Source organism: Rhinolophus sinicus, linkage group LG06 (assembly GCF_036562045.2).
Source record: "Rhinolophus sinicus isolate RSC01 linkage group LG06, ASM3656204v1, whole genome shotgun sequence".
In the NCBI taxonomy this organism is placed as follows: domain Eukaryota; kingdom Metazoa; phylum Chordata; class Mammalia; order Chiroptera; family Rhinolophidae; genus Rhinolophus; species Rhinolophus sinicus.
This window is the reverse complement of record NC_133756.1, coordinates 148,553,843-148,568,331: the sequence shown is the minus strand read 5'-3', so window position 1 is coordinate 148,568,331 and position 14,489 is coordinate 148,553,843. Positions and strand designations below refer to the sequence as shown.

The window sequence follows — 14,489 nt, the reverse complement described above, 5'->3', positions numbered from 1 at the left end:
TGAAATGTAGGAGAGGTTTCCCCAGTGTCCAGAAGAATTGTCAGACCCGAGAGCCAGGTAACAGTGGTGTGGGCTCCCCTGACAGGTTGTTTCCATTTTCTGGGAGTGCTCTAAGGAGGCTCACTGCATCTGACGGCCATATGTAGAAGTTGCTATGGGACTGGATGAAATGCTATCTTTAAAGTTTAGTTTAGAGTGGCCAGTTAGCTCAGTTGGTTAGAGTGCAATGCTCATAACAATAAGATTGCCAGTTCGATCCCCACATGGGCCACTGTGAGCTGCACGCTCCACAGCTAGATTGAAACAACTACTTGACTTGGAGCTGATGGGTCCTGGAAAAACACACTTAAAATATAAATAAATAAATAAATAAATAAATAAATAAATAAACAAACAAACAAATAAGTCAAAATTAAAGTTTAAGTCTAAGTCTTTTTTTTTTTTGGTTTCTAGCTCCTCATTTGAGTGTGACTCAAGTGTCATAGGAACACTCAATGAATCATTAGTTACCTAAGAGGACCAGAAGCTTGGATGGATCCATACCTATAAACTTAGCTAATAAAGTCAGGTGCTATTGGTATCCGTTAAGACTAATGAATTCATTAAAGTTCTCTTTTAGGAAATCAAGGATGTTTTAATTATAAGAAAAGTAGCTCTCGCAAATCCCTTGGCTCTTATTCTGTAAAACCGTGGTATCTGGCTTTATGCATGATTGTGCCAGATTCACAATTTCCCACAGCCTCATAAAAGAGCTCTCCCTGTGTTTATGTTCCACATTCAAATTTTTCATTTCTATCTCCAAATGAATCCACTTGTAGAAACATCAAAGGGAATATAAGAAGCCATTTCAGCGACATCAATAATTTTGTACAATACATTAAAATTGATCAAGTCTTGGGTAATAAGTTCATGAATATTGGCTTTCTTTTTGAAGCTGAAAAGATTTGTAGATTGAGAGACTGAGCTTGAGATATAGCCTGCTACCACCATTTTTTCTTGCAAAGGAGGTTTTGTTTGTTTTTCAGTTTGTTTTGTTTGTTTGTTTGTTGCTTAGTGTGGGCTATATCACCTTTCCCCCAGATTATACATATTATCTGTTGCCTATAATGGAGACATTTTTCTTGTTGCAGCCAAATCAAATGAATGTATGGGTTCTATCTGTTTAGAGCAGAATGAGAGCTACCAATATGTAAGTTTGGCCCTCCACCCCCCCCACCCCACACACACATACTAAAATTTAACAGTAGCAATGTTTAGGCTACTTCTAGTATGTCCACCATACACAGAGTCTGAAAATTTAGGTGTAACTGCATACCCAAGTAATCATAATCACACGTATATTCACTACTCAGGAGGGATGGTCTCCCACATTGAGCACTGGGAAATAATTTAACCTTCCTGAAAAGTGGCAATAAATAATAATCCCTTTCTCTGTCTTATGTGACTGTTGGCATGATTTCCTTAATTATTTTTCTCATTTTCATACCTTTATATTTACTTGTATTCATATGTCTTTATTGAGATATTCTATGTAGTAGGCACTATGTGGGTTATTAAGAGCTATAGAAGGGTATATAGCTTTGCCCTTGAGGAGCTCGAAGTCTAGGAGAGAAAGCAGTGTCAGTACTTAGTACAATAAAATGAACTTGAAAGCAGACTCCATAAAAAATTCAAATCAAAGTCTATGTAGCCTGTGGAAATACAGAAGATTACTTTTGAACAGAAGGGGGCTGTAGGAGGGAGCAGCAGAGATTGTGGGTAGAAAAACTTTTTATGAGGAAAAGGCGTGTAATGATCCTGTGATTTCCATCCTTCCCTCAGTGAGTGCCAAGTGTGCCTCTGAGAGTGAATTATTAACCCACTTGTAACTTGGTGTTTTCTTGGATGGAAAACCTGCTCAATCAAATAATAAGAGAACCCGACTGACTACTTGATTGATTTGCTGTCCCTTAATTTTAAGTCATGCCTGAGAAAGTGGGACATTAGATGAATAAGTTTTGATAGAAGTGAGAATGTAGGAAAACATCCAAAACAAGGAAATGCCTATACCTTAAAGTGGGAAAATTTCAAATAGTTAAGGAGGGAGGTGAATATATGAGTATATATGACAGAGTCTGCAGAGGAGGAACAAAATAAAAGAACAACAAATTTTATGAATTGTACATATTTTTCAAGCCTTGGACTATAGTCTAGGAAACAATTTATCAGCTATTATGCTTCTCACCCTCCAAACTGAATGTGTGGTATCTTTCCTTGATGATTTTAGTAATCTAAAGGACTAAGGAGTGTTGGTATCTTTATCCTGCGCTACTCAGACCTCAACTAGATTGCTTTTATTTACAGGGTTAAGAAAGCATTACTGAAAACTGAATGCATTTGTAATTAATTCTGATCACTCCTGATCTGTGGGTCATATCCTGAATTATCACACCATTTTAACTTTTTATTTTTCTGAAGTAACAACAACAACAACAACCCTCCAATAGCCTCTTCTGGACCTGGAGGCATGGTATCTTTATACATTCCATTAGAGAGTTCCTTTGACAAAGCCAAATTCAAGCCCAAATGCTCAGAGCTCTCTGTGAAGGTCCTGGGGAAGGCTGAACATGGAGAAGTATTATTTGGATATTTAAATGATGTGTAAAATATTAGGCTGATTATATATGGACCCCAAGTGCAGAACTGGGATTGGTGGATAGAATTCCTAGTGTGATAGACTTAAGTTGTTGAATGGGGAAATTGTCTAACATCATGGACAAACAAGGAAGGAAGGGCTGCCCACGGAGGTGTTGGGGCCCTTGCTTATATCAGAAAGCTTCAAGCACATGCAGGATGAACATGTCAAAGCAAAAATTGCACTGGCAAAAGTTAAACAGGCAAGGAAGATTATTCAAGGCTGCTGCAATAAGGGACAGAGGCCACCACTAATTCTGAACTCAACTCCATTGAAAAAGAGGGCGGGACTCTTTTTTTTTTTCTTTTTTAGGGACTGGGGAAAAGCTAATGAAAAAGTCCTGGAGGTTGGGGGAGTCATAGACCATGTGTGCTTGCTCATTAGCTTTTCTAGAAGAAAAAGAAATTTCTTGTATCTCTAAGACAATAGGTAGTTTTGCTACTTGGAACAAGGTGCCCACCAATGTTAGGTTTCTATACTTCCACTGAAATTGGAAGATCAGGGTACCATCTCTTTTGTTGACTGTATTTCAAATACATGGGTCCCAGGTCCTTAAGAAAGACATTCCTGGGTGATAAAACTGGCAAGATGGTTTGTTTGTTTGTTTGTTTTGTGTGTGTGGGGGAGGGCAAAGGATAACAGAAAGGATTTATAATTACAAGTGTTCTAAAGTAAATGCTGTAAGAAAAGGGTGGTGAGCCTCTTCTTCCTAGAATCAGGAAGAAGCCTGTCTAAAATTTAGTCAAGCTGAAGGAATGGCCATTTTGGTGAAGAAGGGATGATATAGCTGGACATCATGTGTGGAATCTATGGACTATTAAAATATGTTACAAATCTGAAATTTGCTGCATTCTCAATTTAGCTACAAAGGTCAGGAAAGGGAATTTCATGAGGAATGTCACTCATTTATATAAATCACATCCAGTTGGCATCTCCATACTGTTGAGATAAACTGCCTCCATTTTTAGTGATGGGACTTTGGTTAGTCTAAAGCTAGAGTTTCCATTTCCATGTAGATGCTGTTTTGTAACAGTTATTTTCCTTCCATTGTGGCTTCCCTATGGCTTTCCTCCATGAGCCCTAGTTATTTGTTGTTTTCTATTTGTGGAATCCAGAGATTTAAAATTTCATCTCTTTGCAGTTGTACTAACCTACATTGGGTAAGAAACGTTTGCTGGTGCCTCTAATAAAAAATTACTAATGTCTACTATTAGTAACAAACTACCTCATTCAATTAGGGAAAGCCAGGAATTAGGTAGCTAAGTCTAGTAAGACCTCCCCACTCTTTTTTCTTTTTTTTTTCTTTTTTTTTTTTTTTTTGCATCTGAGTGGAAGAAAAATGTGTAAATACCAACAATGCATGTACAGTATATTTTAAGAATCTTGATAGTAAGAGGAGAGAAAACTATCACTAGAGCACCTATTCTGCTCTTAACAGCCTTTTCATATATTATTTGGAGCTTTTGTTTTTATTGTACTATGGGGTTCTTTATTGTCTAATAATATTAATGGAGTTGTTTCCGCTGAAGTTAGTCACAACATATTCATATCATTTCCAACTGACTGGAATTAAAGACGGGTGAACTCCAGTTCTTTAAGGGAGCCACAAATAACAATACCCAGTAGCAGAAGGATGACTGAATTTGCCAACAGAGTCTATGCAAGGCTTGCTAATTTAGAGGGACATTTTTTTTAAATATGACAATGACTAGGATTACCCTGGGGAATTCACTTGGGCACAGCAAGTGAATCAGTGTTTAAATGATATTATTGTTAGAATGATTTGCAAAGAGGGATGAAAAAGTAAGTAGATGATTTTATAATTAATATTGTAAGTGCAAATTATGCAAGACCCATTTGTCTTTGTGGGAGAAGCAGCTGAGCCCTCTTCTGTGTCCTGCCCTGCAGATGGCTAGGTCAAAAGGCATGACCCCAGAGGAAAGCAGTGAATTTGCCCAACACCTTCCCCATTAAATGATCAGGCTTTGATCATTGACTCTAATAGCTTTTCCCCCACCCTTCAGGCACACACCCCTGCAGGCTGCTTTCATATTGGTCCTCTTCTGGCCCCATGATTGGAATTGATAACCGACCACCGTACAGTCACTGGGGACATTTGTCAAATGCTGGCATGCTTATAGTCAGACAGGGCCCCTCCTCTTTGAGGGAAATCAAGCCCACAAAGAGTTTTAGAATTTGGAGCCTCAGAATGTAGTCTAGCCCAACTCATTCATTGTACACAAAGAGACACGAGGTCCAGGAAGGTGCTGTGGTCGTATAATTTGTTGGGCACAGAGGGAGAATTATAACTCAGATGTCCTCTGCCTGCCTGACTTTGCCACCAACTGACACCATTTCTTCGTGATTGAGTAATTTTCTCAAGGTTAGGGGATAAGTTAGAGCTGATTTGTGAATGGAACACGGTTGTTAATCAGTTATTCTTTTTTAAATACTGCCTCCTTTGGACGGCAGTCTACTGTGGAGTCCCATTTTGTTGTAATCAGCTGGGTGCCCTCACAGGAAGGCTGTCCAGGTACTGTATTGAATAAGCATTTCCCACACATTGTTTTCCTTAATGAGTCCAACCATGCTATGATTAGCTAGCTCTATTATACATGTGAGCAAATGAGAGCTGGAGGTGTTAAAACACCTTGCCCAAAATCACACAGCCCATAAGTGAACAAACTGCAATTTGAACAAAGATCGTTGTGATTCTAACAGTTGAGTCCTTAGCCAGATTCTTTGCTAATTTGGCCTGATTATTATCGTCTTCTGAACAGCTCGTGTAACCAAATGCAAGGACTGATTCAAACTGCCGTGAGGGCCACTTGAGGCTGCATTTGCTGCCTGGTAAGCTCTTTCCTCTCTTTCTACCCTTCCAACCCCTCCCTCAGGTAGCTATGGATGCAAACACCTATCCTAAGATCATTGCTCCCTCCAGAAATGACTTTTCTCTATTCCTAGTTATGAATCGCTAAAGCACTTATTGTTCAAAATGGACCTCTGAGTGTTTGTGAGGGTTCTTTGGGTCATTCTCATATCCGCACTTGGGTGGGCTCTATGGACTTCGCTGACCCTTTGAGAAGGAAGTCGCCAGCCCTTAGGTGCAGTTGTTGAATAGAAGGCGTTCACTCCCACTGTGGTGAGCTGGGGAGGAGGGAAAGAAAGCCTCTCTATTCTAGTCTGTTTGGGAAGATAAAAGTGCAAGGCTTCATTTCTTTGAAGTAGAGAGAAAGCTTTGTTTACTTCTATTGCTATACCCAGTAACAGTGATGGATCTTCTTTTTCAAGGGGAAAAAAGTTGGTTTAAAAAAATAACGAGCAAGTCAGAGAAAGAATAAGATGACTTGGAGAGAAGCGAAAACTCCAAAGGCTGATGTTTCGAAATATCGTTTGCAAACTGAACTCTAAAAGAAGATGAAGTTGGTCCTAATAAGCAACTCCCACAGCCAAGTGTGAGGCCAGGGTTGAGGCTGGCAGGTTCCGGCTGCTCGCTGCTGTGTGCTTTCTGTCTTGTGTGCCCTTGGGATGGGATGCAGTGGTGTGTGGCATGGCTACACTTGCACATTCCTGGAATCAAGACTTTCCTCTCTGTCTCTCCCTCTCCTGCACACATGTTCACGTGTGCATACATCACAAAGCTACACACTCTGCATTTTTACCCAGCTTATTGCACAAGGGTTTGTGCAGTTGGCTACTTCACACGTGGCATACATTTTTAGGGCTGTCTATATGTAGTTTGGTGGAAGAACCACGAAAAACGTCTGACCTGTGGGAGTACAGATTTAGCAATCAAGTTTCATCTGGCCCACCAAGCTCCTGTGGTATTGATTGATACTTATCAAAATTGTGAAAGACTGTTTGCAAAACAAGAATTTGTATTTTTAGAAGTTACACTAAACATTTCAATGATCAAGCAGGGAACATAAGGCTGGCATGGAATGATCAAAGCCCACAGAGGTAGTCAGTCCTGAGTTCCGATTTCATCACCTGCATTTCTAGCTGTGTGGCCTTGGGCCAATTACTCTGTCCAAGTTTGCTTCCTCATTTCTAGGAAAATAGCACCTACTTCACAGAGTTCCCGTGAGGGTTAAACTGAAGAACGTCCCCGGGGCCATCTGGCAGAACATCTGAGGCTGATTCTCATACTAGCATGTTGTGTTTCCTTGTACTTTGTGCAAGAAAATTTCCCACAAAGGAAACTATTTGGAAAACAAAATTAACAACATATTATTTTTTTCTTAAGGTAGAATCAGATAAATGTTGGCTATCTTAAAAGGATAGTGCATAATTAAACTCTAGAAACTTAATAAATTCCTTGTAAAATGACCAGTCATGTCTGTCCCACAAGTTAAGGTACTATCTTGCCTGTTCTTTCTGGTGAAATCTAATCACTCCCTCAAGTGAAATTAAGAAAGAAAAAGGGTAGCCTATAAAAATAGAAGTCTATGAAATCATTGCATAGATCAAAACCAATGGCTCATTTCAATCAGGATAAAAACCTTTTCTTGATAACGTCCCATATGGCCCTTTGCAATTGGACCCTGACCCCACCAACAACCACAACAGAAGAAACCTTTTGCCCTCAACTTTCAACTCCCTGCCGCCATCGCTGTTCTTCTAGCATGGCAGGTGTGATCCTGCCTCAGAATCTTTGTACTTGTCTTTCAAGTTGCCTGAACCATCATCTTCCATATATCCCCAAAGTATACCCCTAACCTCCTTCTGGGGATATTTCTACAAAAGGTATTTTGTCCACAGTTTGTATTTTCATAATCATCAGTTTACAGAGTGTCCATTTTTGACCTTGTGCCCTGATTCTGAAGTCCCCTTTTAGCTCCATTTATTACCCTGATACAAACCAGCCTTTATTTAGAAAGCTTGCTGAATAAGAAGGCTGGAAGAATGTAAATACATGTAGAGTTATTCCATATTTCAGAAGCAGAAAGGCCCAGGGACATGGATGGGTGCATATGCTTAATAAGAGCTGGCATAAATCTTAACCTAGAATTGGAATTTAAAACTGAACTTTATTTGAGCTTCAAAATGGACTTCCTTTAACTCTCTCAAAGGAATTGATAAATATAAAAACTGATTATATGCAATGTTGCCACTTGTCGTGTTGTTTGGGGACAGTTGCTTTAATGTTATAAGGGAGAGTATTTGTGGAGGATCTGTATATCGCATAACAATTGTTAATGGAGTAAGGAAAGTAATTGAATCGTTGAGCTTAGATTTCCACTTAATGCAAGTGTGTAATGGGATTGTTGCAGTGCATCTCTGCTGAAAATAGATGGCTGCAGATTGATGAGTTAGAATCCGATCTTGCTCTTCTCTCAGTGAGTATGTAGGTAAACCGTCCGTGGTATGTATGAGGGTATCTATCTCTGCATTTATTTGTCTATTTATTTATATGCCACCAAAGCACAGGAACATGTAATTATAAACTGTTAATGCCTGCCTCTTCCTTTCTCCTTTCCTTCCTTCCTTCCTTCTCTCCCCGATCCAGTTATTCATTCAGTGAGTAAATGGTATCTGCTATAAAAAGCCCTTACCCTCTTTCCACTGCTGTCATGTCTCCCTCTAGAACATGAAGTTTTCCCCACTTATCCCACTTCACTGAAAGTGCCAATAAAGTCATTGGCTCATTCCTATTATATGTATATGAGTTCTGTAAGAACAGCGATCACGTCATGCTGCTATTTGGAAGTAATAGCATAGCACTCGTGTTTAACACAGTATATACTTGGTGCTTAATAATACTTGTTTAAGGAATGGATGAATTGATCCAGTGACCCAGTGCTGACTAGATGTGAAGCAGAAGGCAGGGCCCTAAAAGACACTTATTATCAGAAATGGCCTTTGTCTCGCAGAGCTTGCAATTTTGTTGTGAAGATAAAACATATTGTCCTAGCATTGTTGAATGTGATGTATTATAAGAAACAAAATGATTGCTATAATTAGTATTGTTGCAATAGTCAGAGCCTGAGGGCTGTTCCATAGAGGAGGATAGAGGACAATCTGAATAGAAAGAAAGAGAAAATGGGGTCGGACAGCAAGTGTCACGTGCAGCTCAGACTCGCCAAAACAGTGGGTCCATGTAAAGAATTAGTGATAAGAAAATTGGGAATAGAGTGTCGGTCTACCCTGTGGAAAGTTGTAAATGTGAGCTGAGCTGTGGGCCTCCCACTCTAGCAGCTGCAAGGAAGCCTTAGGTCATTTTTGAGCAAGAAAGGGACATAATGGAATCATGCTTTTAATAAGATTAATATCTGGCCACTGAGTGCACTGTGGATTATCTGTTGGCAAATAAAGTATATTTTTGCATGAACCTGCTAGAGTTGATATGATAGGTAAGTACCAGTCTGATTAATTATAAACTCCGTTGGGTCAAATAAGCAAGTAACTGAAGGGGGCTAATCTTGTGGTTGGCACAATTTATGAAGACTCAAGTTCAAGTGTTACACTTGAGAGAATTATTAGTGCCGAAAGCTTCAGTTTATACAACATTAATGTTTCAAGCAGAAATAAACTTCTTTATCAATCCCACAGTTTGTGTTTCTAAGTGAAGCTAATAGGACATCAAGAGTGCTGGGTTCCGTGGGGAGGCGGGGGCAGAGGGGGATGAAGAAGGTGAGGGGATTAGAAAGCACCAATAGGTAACCACAAGATTGCCATGGGGATACGAAAGGTAGTTTGGGGAATATAATCAATAATGTAGTAAAGATTTTGTAGGGTATCCAATGAACACTTATCTTATTAGGGAGACCACTTCATGGTCAGTGTAGATGTCTGACCACTGTACTGTACACCTGAAGCTGAAGCTGAATAATACTGAGTGTCAACTATAATTTAATATATATACTCACAGGATGAGGAATACAGCATAGGGAATAGAGTTAATGGAATTGTAGCAGCTATTTACAATGTCACAGGGGTAGTAGATTCGGGTAGGAGAGTTATCACTTTGTGAGGGGTGTAAATGTCTAACTATTACATTGTTGTGTACACCTGAAATTAATTTAAAAAAATGAAAAAAAGAAAGAAAGAAAAAGGAGTGCCTGGATCTAGATTAAGTTAGTTATTTTGTTGTTGTATGTTACCTTTTAACTTTTTTGGTGCTGGTCGGTGTGGGACACGTTTAACACTCAGTATTCCAATAGTGTTTAGATACCCTATGGAAATGCAGTTTGACACAAGGAAAAACTCTGGCTCCACAGGCAGCAGTCCCCGTATTTTAGTGAAAACACTGTTTTCACTATTGGTTTTGAATATGTCACAACCTTAGCCCCTTTTGCCACAAATGACACCATCATAGGGTCATTATAAAGATTGTAATTAGATTAGTATATAGAGAGTAACTAGCCCTTGTGACATGATAATGGTAGTTAATATTTACCTACTATGTTCCCAAGTTCATTATCTTCATTATTTGTGTGGATTCTTCAGTAAAGTCCTAGATCTACTCCATCCCAATGAGAAATGTGCCCACAGCAAGAATTGTGTGTGTTTTGTTTCTGAACCATTGTGCATGTGTGTGTGAACATGGGTGTGTGGGAGACAAGGGTGATGTAAGGGAGGAAAATGAAAGGTGAGTAAAGGCTTCAAGTTAGGTTACAGGATATGGCGCTGTCAGGCAGTTCATTTCAGGAGATCAAATCATGGGCCAGCCTGCATGACACTAATAGGTTCTGCTCTTGGTTTTCCTGTTTATTTCTTTGTCTAGTCCCCAGTAGTGCCTGCTGCTTTTTCTTCACTGTCCACCTGGTTTGAAATTGTCTTCTCTAATTGGATGATAAATGCTTTGGAATTAGTATAGCTGTTCCATGGGGGTTTTGTTTCTTCATGTTCCAGGTTTTCATTTTGTTGGTTTCATCCTCTTTTTTCCCCTTATTGTGACTGTGCTAAATCTTTACTAAGCTTTTCTTGTCAGAGCCTCAGTTCACTTGCTGCTCAATTCTTATTCACACTGAGTAAAATGCTCCTGCTAGACATAGTTTAGTTTATAATGCATTCCAAAAATTCTTGAGTTAAAACAACAAACAAAAACAAAAAAATGATGTCTGAGAAGCTTTGGGATTTTTTAAGCTTTATGATACCCATGGTTCAGGTAAAGTGTCTTTGGCAGCCAGAGTGTAAATTCACTTTTACATAGGTCACTATCAAGCTTTTTGCCAAAGTGTATTGGGAATTCCATTTGCAGTGATTTTTCACAAATTACCCAGCTTTAAAATGCTTCATGTCTCCATACTCTTGCCTTGTTCTTTGTCTATCAGAGAAGTTCTAAGAAATTATATATATTTGGACTTTGTAATTAAATGCTCTTTGTGGTCCAGAACTCAAGGAAGTCTGATGATTTTTATTTTATTCTTCTTCAAATGTTTCACATATCAATATGGTCAACATCTTCCAGGTTCATTCGTGTCCATATAGTGTTGTCATAAACCCATAGTAAAATAAGAACTGATTCACAGACTTAGAGAACGTGGAATTTTAGACCAACAAGTCAAGAATAACTTTAGGGAATATACAAATTCTGAATGGCAAATAGGTTTCATTCTGAATGCCAAGTCTAATTGATAAGACTGGATTATCTAAATTGCTTTGATGAAGAGCACTTTTGACTGCATCCAGCTCACATGATCAATAGTAAACACCTGGCATGTAGCTGGAGCGGGAGTTTCTGCAGTCATGCAAGGGATTTTATAGCTGCCCCTTTTAAAGGAAAAAAAACGGAGGCACAGAAAATTTATGATTTTGCAAGTTTTGAGTTTGAAGTAAATGTGTATTTAGACTGTGAATGCGAGAAGGTGAAACATCTATTCTGAAAGTAGAATTCAATTTGGGAACATGAAGAAAAATAGGAGAGTAATTTCTTGGTGAAGTCATTTAAATTTGGGTCTCTTTATTCTCAGTTTGGTGTGTGGTGCTGCTTGTGGGCGATGGTCAAGCACCTGGCCTTTAGTGTCACATTAACCTAGGTTCAAATTCTGGCTCCTACCTCTTCAAGCCTCTTTATCCTCAACTCTAAAATTAAATATTAGGTTGACTGATGTGAGGTATATTGGTTGGCATGTTCAGCAGCTTGGCAAAAACTTAAATAACTGCATGAGTAATATTTCAACAGTAGAAGTTGTAGTAGCCATTGTTTTCCCTGAGTAGATCTGCAAACTAATGAAAGACTTCATGAATGTGCAAACATTGCAAGCTGCCTTTGATGTAAGTGTTCCCTTGCTGGAATTGGGGAAGGGAGGGCTTTTGAAAATCCTTTTGGGAAAATGATATAAAAATGAAATGTAGCTTTCCTATTATGATCACCTTTTTTTTTTTTTTTTTTTTTTTCCTTATTCTGTGGTACCCAGATGCTCTAAGGCTAGATATATGACTGTAACTATTAGCTTATTCAAGTAATCCTTACTGTCTAGATTGCATCCCCAGGTGAAATCTTTTCATGGTTTAATGACTTCATTAGAATCCTCCCCCCCTTTTCTTCAGGAATCATCACTCATATTAAAAATTGTGTTCAAAGCATATCTAAGCAAGAAGGTGACTTTTCGGTTCATGTTCTAATTGATGATACAAACTGCTAATTAAATGCATCTGTGTCTAATCAAAACCTATCTAGAGTGAAGCAGTGCAGCTGTGTGCCAAGGGAGCACATGGCAGAGTTGATTGGTAATGGCAGAAGGACATAATCTGTCCTTTGTCCAGTGGTACACAAGTTGGGCAGAACCTCGGAATCTTCTGGAGGAATTTATAAAAATTATTGCAGTTTTCTCACCCCCAAAATTAGTACTCTAAAAATTAGAGTCCTAGATAATGCTTATGATCAGCTAGGACTGAAAAATATAGTTCTATTCGAAGTATAGTTTGATGAAGTGGAAACAAGGCCTGGCTTGGTCCAGAATTCTTCACTTTCCTCTAGATTCTCTCATTTTCTTCAAAATCCCATTTTAGTTCTTATTTTCTTCTTACATATTTTCTGTCATCCTCATGGGATTTTGTAGCTTGCTGAAAAAAGCATCTGTTTGTACTTAAACAGAAAAGTCAGGGACATCCTTGGCTTTGTTTAAATGTTGGTGAGTGTGAAGCTTTCAATTATAATATTCTGCTCTTTGGAAATTCCACTTGTTGTCATTCTTTGCATCATCATGAAAAGTTGGTCCTGGATAACTATAGATAGCTCTCATGTGGAACAATGGATGGTTCTCGTAAATTAAAATAACAATGTTTAATAGCATTTATGTTTACAAACTTAACCTATTTTGCTCAATTTTGTCCTCATAGATTGTAGTTTATTATCAAAAAAATTTCCAGAATATTCTTATGTAGGTCCTTTTTACCTCTAAAGATAACCCTGCTATCAATTTACACATATATTCAAGTTATCACATAGAGTCCTCATAAGTAAAGTAAAACTTAAATACACGTGCCATCTCTTGCTACTCTCACTACTTTTCAAATATGGTTTCAATTTTTAGTCAATTATTCTTCTGGTTGTTCTTTTTTAAATACATGCAGTTTTACATTTTTTAATTGTAGTTGATGTATAATATTATATTAGTTTCAGGTGTACAACATATTGATTAGACATTTACATAACTTATAAAGTGATCATCCTGATAAATCTAGTACCCACCTGACACCTTACATAGTTATTAAAATATTACTGACTATATAGCCTATGCTATAGCTTACATCCCCATGACTGCTTTGTAACTACCAGTTTGTACATCTTAATCGCTTCCACCTATTCACACTGGCCCCAAACCCCCTCCCATCTGGCAACCGTCTAAATGTCCTCTGTATCTATGAGTTTATTTCTATTTTGCTTGTTCATATATTTTGTTTTTGTTTCTGCATATGAATGAAATCATATGATATTTGTTTTTGAAGTCAGTCTCTGTCTGACTTCTTTAACTTAGCATAATATCCTCTAGGTCCATCCATGTTGTAACAAATATCAATATTTCATTCTTTTTATGTCTGAGTAATATAGAGTGGTACATATGTGCCACATGTTCTTTATCCATTCATCTATTGATGGACTCTTAGGTTGTTTCCATAATTTGGCTATTGTAAATAATGCTGCAATGAACATAAGGATACATATGTACTTTTGAAGTAGTGTTTTGGGTTTCTTCAGATAAATAGCCAAAATCGGAATTGCTGGGTCTCTCTTTGTCTCTTGTTTTAAAGTATATTTGTCAGATATAAGTATTGCTACCCCAGTTTTTAATTTTGTTTTCCATTTCCACTTGCATGACATTTTTTTTCCCATTCCTTTACCTTCGGTCTGTCTTTCAATCGCATCGCTCATAGGCAGCATATATATGGATCCTGTTCTCTGATCCATTTGTCACTATATGTCTTTTGTTTGGAGCATTTAATCTATTTATATTTAAAGTAATTGTTGATAGATATGTAGTTACTGCTTTTATATAATATTTTATTATTCATATTTAAAAATATTGTTTCTTCTTCTTAAAGAAGTCTCTTTAATATTTCTTGTAATACTGGTTTGGTGGTGATGAACTCTTTTATATTTCTCTTATCTGGGAAGCTCTTTATCTGTCCTTTGGTTCTAAATCATAGCTTTGCTGGATAGAGTAATCATGGTTGTAGGTCCCTACTTTTCATCACTTTGAATATTTCATGCCAATACCTTCTGGCCTGCAAAGATTTTTTTTGAAAAATTAGCTGACAATCTTATGGGAGCTCCCTTGTAGGTAACTAACTGCTTTTCTCTTGCTGGTTTTAAGATTTTTTTCTTTGTCTTTAACCTTTTAATTTGATGTGTCTTGGTGTGGGCTTC

General features: G+C 38.0%; 1 protein-coding gene across 17 annotated transcripts in view; it reads left to right on the top strand.

The window, feature by feature from the left end:
• Positions 1-14,489, top strand: part of LRRC4C (leucine rich repeat containing 4C) — a 1,074,501-nt gene that overhangs the window by 998,902 nt on the left and 61,110 nt on the right. For 3 of the 17 annotated variants that reach the window (XM_074336242.1, XM_074336235.1, XM_074336240.1), the window contains one exon: positions 5,455-5,524. The exons of the other annotated variants lie outside the window; for them this stretch is intronic. The gene's annotated coding sequence lies outside the window, so the exon portion shown is untranslated. The remainder of the gene's footprint in view (positions 1-5,454; positions 5,525-14,489) is intronic. 17 annotated transcript variants of the gene reach the window in all.